Source organism: Dipodomys merriami, unplaced genomic scaffold (genome assembly GCF_024711535.1).
Source record: "Dipodomys merriami isolate MVZ:Mamm:240054 unplaced genomic scaffold, mDipMer1.0.p SCAF_353, whole genome shotgun sequence".
NCBI lineage: Eukaryota > Metazoa > Chordata > Mammalia > Rodentia > Heteromyidae > Dipodomys > Dipodomys merriami.
In genome coordinates, this window is record NW_027205082.1 from 640,784 (window position 1) to 650,720 (window position 9,937).

Genomic DNA, 9,937 nt, shown 5'->3' on the forward strand with positions numbered 1-9,937 from the left:
AAGAGTGGGCAAAAGACTTAAAGAGAAACTTCTCTGAAGAGGAAAGAAGCATGGCCAATAGACACATGAAGAAATGCTCAACCTCCATAGCCATAAAAGAAATGCAAATCAAAACAACATTGAGATACCACCTCACCCCAGTTAGAATGCCTATAATCAAGAACTCTAATAACAACAGATGCTGGAGGGGATGTGGACAGAAGAGAACCTTACTGCATTGTTGGTGGGAGTGTAAACTTGTTCAACCACTTTGGAAAGTAGTATGGAGGTTCCTCAAAAGACTTCACATAGAACTCTCCTATTACCCAGCAATCCCACTTTTGAGCATTTACCCAAATGTTTACAAACAAGACCACACTAAAGCTACCAGCACGACTATGTTTATTGCAGCACTATTTACTATAGCTAAGATATGGAACCAACCCAGATGCCCCTCAGTAGATGAATGGATCAAGAAAACGTAGTATATATACACAATGGAATTCTATGCCTCCATCAGAAAGAATGACATTGCCCCATTTATTAGGAAATGGAAAGACTTGGAAAAAATTATATTAAGTGAAGTAAGCCAGGCCCAAAGAAACATAGGTCCCATGGTTTCCCTTATTTGCAATATCTAGTATATGTCTGGGTCAAGCATAATAGGTCAGATAAGGTGATGTTAGGGAAATGAACCCTAAGATATGTACTCAAATGGTTTTTCTCTCTCTTGTGATTGTTTCTAACACATGTATAATATTATTTCTTTGTTGCTTTGTACGTCCCTCTCCCACAGTATTAACACCTGCTTTCACTGTATTTGATGTCGGTATAATTTGTGGAGGGGAACAGGAAAAATTAATCGTTTAAATAGGGATACAGGTGGACCCATTGCAGCAATGAGATGTACAAGTCGTTATGTCAAAAATGAACTTTACAACATTGGTGCAGGGGGAGTGCAGGGGAGGAGCAGGGAGGATTGGTTGGGGGGGGGTGAGAGGGAACATGGGAAGGGATGGGAAGTGGAAACAAAGGAGGAGGCTACAATGCTTGATATGAAATGTACTCATTATCTTGCCCATGTAATTGTATCCCCTATGTACAGTATTTTCACAATTAAAAAATGGAAAATAAATGAATAAAACAAAAATACAATAAATAACCAATACAAACAGGACATGGACTGAAAATCTATATGTAAGTAGAAATCTTACCTTTACAATATATATAAATAGAATTTTTCCAGGGCTGGGACTTTAATTCATGCCTAGGGACCAGGCCTCACTTTCTTGTCTTCAAGCATGGTGAGCTTCCCCTTCGTCCACAGTGCTTCAGAGTTACCCAGGCCTTAAGTTCAAAATCAAAGGTAGGAGAAACAGCGTGAATTGCAAGCCAGGGAGCTATTTTTTTTCTGCTTTTTTGCTTTTTTTGCCAAGCATGGTCTTGAACTCAGGTCATGGTAACCGTGCCTCAGCTTTCATCACCATAGGCTGGGGTGCAGCCGCTGGAAACACAAGCTATCCTGGGATCCTAGAACTTCAGGCCCTGTGCAACGGGGGAATTGCACAGAAAAAAGTGGCAGGATGGCATTTTTACATTTTCTTACTTTGCAGTATGGCCATCTGGGTCTGAGTGATCTGGCTCCAAAGCATACTTCACCTTGCATTGCTGAAGGCTTGCAGGCTACTGAGGAAGCCATAATCCCGAACAATGATTAGCCAAGCACCAGTGGCTCTCACCAGTCCTCCTTGATACTTACAAGGCTGTGATAGGAGGATCATGGTCAAAGTAACCCTAGGCAGGAAAGTCCTTGAGACACCTGTCCAACCTCAATGCCAACAAAGCCAGAAGTAGAGCTGTGTGGCTCCAGTGGTAGAGGGCTAATCTTGAGCAAGAACACCTCATGGACTGTGACCAGATCCTGAGTTCAAGGTCCAGGACTGGCAAAAACAGACATACACAACAATCTGTGCAGCCATCTGGCTAAAGCAGGTCTCCCTCTTGTCCCCAACTGGATTGGACAGACTTTCCTGGTAAAGGAGCTGCTGTCATGTTGACTAGGCCCATTTGGTCTGCATCCCAGGATTCCAGGCACACCCCCATTTTTCATCGTTCTTTTTCACCAATGGGATCCAAGAATAGTGGACATGCCCATATTACATGCTTCCCAGTAGCACCTGGAATCCCTCTGTTGGGTGACACCACTATCAGCAGTTGAGGAATGTAGAGGTGGCTGAGTGGTGAGCAAGAGACTCCAGGTGACTTTGAGGTAGAGTAGGAAATGATGTCCTAGTCAGTGAGTGGGAGAATAGAAGATTTTCTAGAGCCTGGGAATGTGGCCAGCCCAACTTTGCCGTCCTGGCGCTCAAATGTCTGAAACAATAAGAATCAATGAGAGAACTGTGGGCAAAAAGCTGCCACAAGAACACCAGCAGTATCCTCCCGACAGACCTGAAACATTCAAGAAAACAAAGAACACGAAAAAGGGAGGGATCCCCAAGACAAACACCACTGGGGAGCGAGATTGAATGGAGAGTCCAGCGAAAGGTGATGCCGACCATGGGCCTACCCTGACTTTGGACTCAGTCACAGCCACCAGGGTCCAGAGTGTCAAGGGTCCCAATCCCACCAAGGATCCACAGAGGTGCTACCTGCATATGGTGCCCACCCTGGACCACAGAAAAGAAGAAACCAGGCACTCTGTGCCAAGATCCAACCACTGAAGTAGGGAGACAGACCCGCAGGGTCAATGGGAGTAAGAGAGGGAGAAGATAGACCAGATACATGCAGCACCAAAAATGGAGGTAGAAATCCAAAAGGCACCCATACAGCGGTTGGTTTCGGCAGAAAGCGATTTACAATGTGCACTGGCCCAAGTGCAGCAGGCCGCTGATGACAGAGAAAGGGAGCATGAAGCTGTCACCAGCTGCCTACAAGCTACAGAGTGGCGTGTGGCAGAGCTGGAGATAGTGGCTTCTCTGGTCACTGCTGCAAAGGAGAAGACCAAAATGTTCCTCAAACAGCTGAATGATGTGATCCTTCAGCTCGAGGAAAATACCAGAAACTTTGATGACCTGGAGCAAGTGAACACAGAGTTGCAGGAGAAGGTGGAAGTGCTGTAGATACAGAGGAGCAACATGAAGAAGAGAATATGCAAGTTCCAACAAGCGCTGGAGGGCATTAGGTACTGAAGATGGAGTTGAATAACCTGGAGGAACAACTTCATATCCAGGTCCAGGAAAACCAGTCTCCGTCTTCAGAACGTGGAGCAGCAGGAGCAACTGCAGAGACTGGAGGAGAAAGCCTAGGATCAGCAGGAGACCCCTGAGACCCCAGGATGTGCATGTGTGTGGGATAGACAACCGGAGGAAAAGCTGGCCCTGCTGTGGGATGCTCTCCACCGGGTGAGCAGTGAGAAGGAGGAGCTTGCCAGCATCCTGGACACAAAGCAGCAGATGAAGAAACATCTGCGGGAGCAGTAGGACTGCTCAGAGAAGAAGATAGAGAAATGGATAGTGGTGGCTGAGAGAGAGAGAGCCAAGCAGCTCAGGAGCAGCAGGAGCAGTCCCTGGGCCAGTGCAGGAGTTCAGAACCTCCTGTGAATGGCACATTGTCTCCAATGAGCGACTGTGGTCTGAGAAGGAGGCCCTGCAGCAGCACTTAGAGAGGCAGATCCAGCTGCTGGAGCAGCTGATGCAAGTGAAGGGCTCAACAAACTGGAGGGACCAGGTGGTGTCCCCGAAGTGGCAGGACACTCTCAAGTGCCTGGAAGCCACCAGATCACAGGAGGAATGCCTGCAAGCCCAGCTGAGCTTCCTGGCTTTCCCTGGGGAAGGGGAAGGGATGAGCCCTGGAGAAGCAAAAGGTAACTAGGTGAATCCCCCCCACCACATGTGACCATCACACAGGATGGAGAGGTTCCCCAGACCAAGAGTGACATGGCTCTGAGAGTGCTCTTGGAGGATGAGATCCACAGGGGGAAACTCCTGACCCAAGAATGGTGGGCTAGCTTCAGGCACCCCATGGCCAACCCAGCAGCTCAGTGCCAGACTGAGCTGGAGCCACAGACCCTCATCCATGACCTGCCTGATGAGGTGGACTTCCAGAGTCCAGCAGGTGAGCTCCACCATTGATGCAGCCAGCTTTTGGCACACATCCAAACTATCAAGGAGTCCCTCATGGTGTGTAAAGAGCAGATGTTGGTCCTGAATGAGCTATGTTGGGAAAAAGCCCAGTGCATGCACTGGCTGTCTCAGGAGAAGATCGAGAAGAGGAGAGTGTTGAGGAGCTGCTGTCACTCCTAGCCAGGGAAAGCACAGACAGCAGTTTCCAGATGCCAGCACAGGCTGAGCCTCCCATCCCCCTCCCCAACACTGCTTCAGAAGCAACTTGAAGACAGCATGGAAACTGCCAGAGGAGAGGTCAGGGTTCCCGACCCCATAGTGGATTCCCCCAAGGAGCAGGTCCTGCCCCAGATGCCCCACATCCAGATCTGCCCACAGCTTCCAGGCTCAGGGGAGGAGTGCTCTCTCACTTTCTCCGGTAGACTGATGTAGATGACGACTCTCTATGTGACATACTGACTCTCAAAAGCGTTGGCAGCCACCAGAAGTAGGTGACCAAGTGGCTTTCTCTCAGGCCTCCATCTGCCGGGCAACGGGAAGGTTAAACTGGGGGTAGGGTAGGGCAGAGGCTGAAGGGAGTTGGCCCAAACTCAAGGGACATCTAATGGCCTATTGGTGGCCCATTGGTGACTTCTGGCATGCTAGGCAAACACTCTACCACTGATCCACATTCTCAGCTAGGATGATTTTTCCCCCTCCCAAACCCATATGGCCATTCCTCAGATAAATAGGAAGTAGGGGCTAGGATTAATATGAAGCACAAGTCTGGTTCAACCCAAAATATTCCCCTGCCCCCTCTTCCCACACCCTGAGTTGAAGTTTTTCTTCTACCATTGAGGGATGAGAGAGGGAGGGGGGAGTCCCAAGAAAATACCAACAACAGTGGCCCCCTGAGTCCCACATCCTTCCCCACACAAGTGGTCCTCCAGATTCCAATCTTACCTGACTCAATGTAAAGTCTAAACTGTCTCCCTACCACTGCAAGGCTCAGGATGAAATAAAAGTCAGCCCAGGCCTCAGCCCACACCCAAAGTGGAAGCTCCTAGTCCCAGACCTACTTCCACCTCTGACTGCCCCTAGTTAGGCCACACCCACCACTCACCACTATGATGGTGGTGATGACCTCATGGATGGATTCCAGGAAGAAGGTCTATGGCAAAGAGCAGAAGCATCAGGGTGAGCAGGGCAGAAGGAGGTGGGGTGATTGCTCTGGGATCTTCCTTGGAGCCCTCCCATCCAGCCAGAACCATGCTGACCCAAAGCACGAACAAGGCCAGGGGGTGAGACGAGATGGAGGAGCACAGGATTAAAGGAGGTACTGCTTTGTCTTGGAGGACTTGATTAATTCCAATTATAATTAATTCCAATTACATTTGGCCCATGACAATCCCAAAGACATCATGCAATGCCTCTCCATGTTGTTGTTGGTCGTGAAGGCTGTCCCTGAGCTCTTTTTCTCAAGGCTGGCACTCTACCACTTGAGCCACACTGCCATTTTTGTTTTCTGATGGTTCATCGATAAGAGTCTCATACACTGTCCTGCCCAGACTGGCTTGGCACCATGATCCTCCAGATCTCAGCTTCCTGTGTAGCTAGAATGACAGGCATGAGCCACCAGTGCCCAGTATGTGATGCCTTTTGAAGGCATCTTGGCGAGTCTGTAAAGGAGCCCCAAAGGGCCTGGATAGACGATGACCCAATCAAGGAGCCGGGATGGGGGAAGGTTGACCTTCTAGCCATTCTGTTCCTCCAAAATTGAAGATGCCAGGTGATGTTGTATGCACCAAACACCTGGGCCAGCAGCCACCAGGCTTAGTGGGGGAAAAAGTAGAGAATACCCAAAGACTGCAGTGTAGAAATCTCTGATTTTGCATATATGTGGTGTGTGTGTTTGTGTTTGTGTGTGTGTGTGTGTGTGTGTGTGTGTGTGTGTGTGTGCAGCCCCACTTCCTTTTTGATGGTTAATTGTAGGTAAGAGTCTCAAGGACTTTGCTGTCCATGGTGGCTTTGAATCATGATTGGGGGCCCCAGGGAAGCAAGAGTAAACACAAGTGACAAGTACAATCCCTATTGTGGGCCACTCCTGCCCCCTGGTGGCCACACACGCAACATGCGGTCTCATGCCATTATCCTCTAGAGTTCAATTTGGGCAAGTTACTAGGGCCAAGCTGACTTTTGCTCACCCTGATTGCTGATGCCTGAGTAGGTCTGTTCAACCCTAGGCCCAGAGAGCTCCAGGAGGCCCAGCTTTCCAGGGCAAGAGGGAAGGGAGAGGTCAGCTCCAGGCTGAGCTAAGAGCCTTTGCCCACGGATACCCTAACTTAGCCTTACTTATCACCATAAGACCTGTCAAAGAAAAACCCCCAAAAACAAAATTGGATCTGTGCCTCCAAGTGTTAGAGCTCTAGCATTGAACCAAAGAGCTCAGGGACAGGGCCCCCAAGCTTTTAGTTAAAGACCCCCAGCTGACTTCCCTCATAAAACACAGCTTGTCTAAATGTGAACTGGTAGGATTTGTGACGTGTTTCTGAAGAATGGTGATACTGAAGAAAGCACCCTAATTCTAATGACAGCTGAACTTGCGACATACAGCTATGTGCTGAGTCCTTCACAGGGCGCTATTTACTGGGTCCTTCCCTCATGGGAGTTATATTCTGAGTCCTTAAAAAGATGCTGTTTGCTGAGTCATCCCAAAGGGTGCTATGTGCTGAATCCCTGAGAAGAGTGGGCCATCCTGGTTTTTTTTAAAGGGGGCTTTTTGCTGAGTCCATTACACAAAGTATTGTACTCTGAGTCCTTCAAAAGTTGTGGTGTGTTAATGCATCCTAAAGGGTCCTGCTATGTGTGAGCCATTGAGAAGAGAGGGATGAAGTGTATTTTGAGTGCTGTGTGCCAAGTCCTTTCCATAGGGTGCTCTGTACTGTCCTTCAAATGGTGCTGTGTGCTGAGAGCTTCCACAGTGTGGTATGTGCTGAGTCCTTCAAAATTGTTCTGTGTGCTGAGTTTATCTAAGGAAGCTGTGCACTGGGTGTTTTACACAGCATGCTTCAACACAGATTGTGATGAGTCCCTGGGAAAGAGTGCTATGTGCTGAGTGTTTCAAAGCATGCCATTCACTGAGTCCTTTACACTGTGGGCTATAGACTCCCTCCTTCAAAGGGTGCTGGGTAGAGTACTCAGCATACTACATGCTGAGTCCTTCAAGGGGAGCTGTGTGCTGAGTCATTTACACAGGGTGCTTTGTGCTGATTTTGGAAGTGTGCTGTGTGCTGAGTCATCCCAAAGGGTGCTATGTTCTGAGTCCTTGAGAGGTGGTTATCCCCAACAATCACACAGACACAAACACAAACACACATACACACAGGAGTGTCACCATGCAACTGCTTGGTGTGTGGAGTGGAGGGGGATGGAGGAGAGTCTCCTCCAGCGGTGGGGCTGAGGGGAGATTCGATCCCCTGGGCCGGTACTGGGGGTGGGGGTAATGTTGAGCTGAGGTAAGGCTGCAATTGCCATGGTCTAGAAGCCTCAGGGCCCAGTCAGGGCTGCAATTGTGGCCAGGGGTGGGGGGTGGGACCCAGGGGAGGAGGGGGCGGGGCCCAGGAGCACACTTTGGTGGCAGCAATGGCCAGGAGCTCCAGGGGCATCGGTGTGTGTGCAGCAGGGGTGGGTGGCCCAGGAGAGGAGTGTGGGGCAGAGAGAGAGCTGGGAGAAGAGCGAGCATGAGCACTAGCACGCGTGGAAACGGCTTCAGTGGCTGGCGGGTGCTCCGATCATAGTGTGGGTCCTGGCCGGGAGCGCAGAGCATGTGGAGCTGCAAGGCACGCACATCGCCACACGCAGCCCCTCGGAGGCGCCCAGCCATGGTGGCCCTGAGTCTGAGGTCCCGGTGCGGGGAGCACGGCAGAGGCAGTGGCTGCTGAGGCGGCGGCGGCCACAGGTTAGGAGGCCGCTGAGTCTGCGGTGGTGGCTGAGGAAGAGCAGAGGCTGCGCACAGCTACACCACGCGCCCGCGCTGGGTTTCAAACATGGCGCTGCTGGCTGGGACCCGCGGAGCCTCTAGCAGTCACCTGGTGGAGATGTTGCGCCCCTGGCCTGCTGGTGGCCCTGACTTGGTTCCAGCCCTCGGTTCTCAGACTCCTGGCGCCACACGGAGTCGCAGCCTACAGCTTCTTCCAGCAGCACACGTGAGTGGCCGACCTGAGCTCCCGCACTCCACAACCCCCCCTGTAAACCCCATCCCCCACTCTACCCTTCCTCCCCACCCTCGCGGACCCGGACCCTTGCCTCTTGCCTCCCCATCCTGCCCTGCCTGTGCCTCCACCGTGCCCCACAGTCTGTCCTGGCTCTGCCACAAATGCACCCCAGGGGTGGGGGGTGGAGGTGGGTGTCCACCTGAGGATCCCACCCTCATCCCTAGTGGCCAGTGTTCCAGGAAAAGGGGAGCTGCAGGGATGGGGAGGAGGGGACACCACAGAACCCCTGGCCTGGAGCAGTGGGAACCACACAGCTGTGCATCTGCACCCTACCTCTCCCTGGTGGGAACCTGGTGGCTTTAGTCAGAGGTGGGGAGCTGCACCTCCACACCTACCTTCTAGGTTCTTTTCCCTTTTGCTGGGCAGGGGTTGTTGGATGCAGAAGATAGACTCCGTTGTTGTGTGAGCCCTTGTCTTCTGCGCTCAGTCACCCTTTCACCTGAGGTCATTCCCAGAAGAGCCCACTACAGAGGTGAGGGCACTGGGGTCAGATAGAAGGTGGGTATTTGGGAGAAAAACACACCCCCTCTGACACACATATAACCGGCCTGTACCCCAACCCCAGCATTCAACAGTTCTGACTGGGTGATCACATTTCCCAGTTCTGCCAGCTTCTGCTAGTGCTACCAGTCCATCTAGTCTCCTAGTCCTCACCAAGAATTTGCCACGTTGCCCAGAAGTATGTAGGAGGGAAGTAGGGAGTCCATCCATGTATATAGCCTTTAGGACCCCATCAAAGTCCCCAACAACGCCCCCACCCCAGGTCAGACACCTTTCTGGAGGCACCTGCTTTGTTTTCCGTCCAGGCTCTGAGAAGCCACGTGTCTCGGAACTCCTTCACCCAGCATCCTGGTCTAGGGTTTTGGTGAATGGGGAGTCAAGGCTTGTTGTTACCAATGGGAAGGGTCTGGCCCTTCTGCATTATGAGAGCATTGTTCCCCTTGGGTGAGATCCCTTGGTTCTGACAAGGGAACCCCTGTGCTCCAGCTAGTACGTTGCCCAGGTGAGAAACCAACAAACTCAGGAGAGACACTGCTCTGAATCTGTGTGTGTGTGTGTGTGTGTGTGTGTGTGTGTGTGTGTGTGTGTGTGCGTGCGAGAGAGAGAGAGAGAGAGAGAGAAAGAGACAGAGAGAGAGAGAGAAAGAGAGACAGAGAGAGAGAGAGATAATCTTTCTCATTGTACAGTCACCTTGTCTAAAAAGAGCAAAAGCATTTTATTTGTGTGTATGTGTGTATTTGTTATTCTTTTTCAATTAATGTCCAGTATGAGCCCAGCCATAATTTTTGTTTTCTCTTTCACCGTTTCATGGCTCCTTTAGAGAAGGTCTCAGTAGATGTTCCTTTCCACCTCTTTCTTCCCCTTTTCTGCAGCCCACAGTAGCTGCTGGACCTGCGTGGGTCTCTTCTAGGAGGCCTGTGTGAACCGCAGACCAGAGTGGACACCTGCCCTTCTGTCTTTAGCCAGAAGGCTCATGAGGCTACTGTGATCACAGCCGCACTCTTCCAGCCAGACAGTCTGCTCTGGTGTGTATAGTTGGAGCTAATTCAAGGTTGGGAATGAGTCTGCCAAACATAAATA

The 9,937-nt window shown here is 50.8% G+C and overlaps 1 long non-coding RNA gene across 1 annotated transcript; it reads right to left on the reverse strand.

Moving 5' to 3' along the window:
- Positions 1-2,169: 2,169 nt before the first annotated feature.
- Positions 2,170-5,155, reverse strand: LOC138804043 (uncharacterized). The gene is made up of 3 exons (XR_011365139.1): positions 5,046-5,155; positions 4,514-4,625; positions 2,170-2,352 (listed from the first exon to the last, which is right to left on the reverse strand). It is a non-coding gene; the product is annotated as an uncharacterized lncRNA (long non-coding RNA).
- Between the last annotated feature and the right edge of the window lie 4,782 nt (positions 5,156-9,937).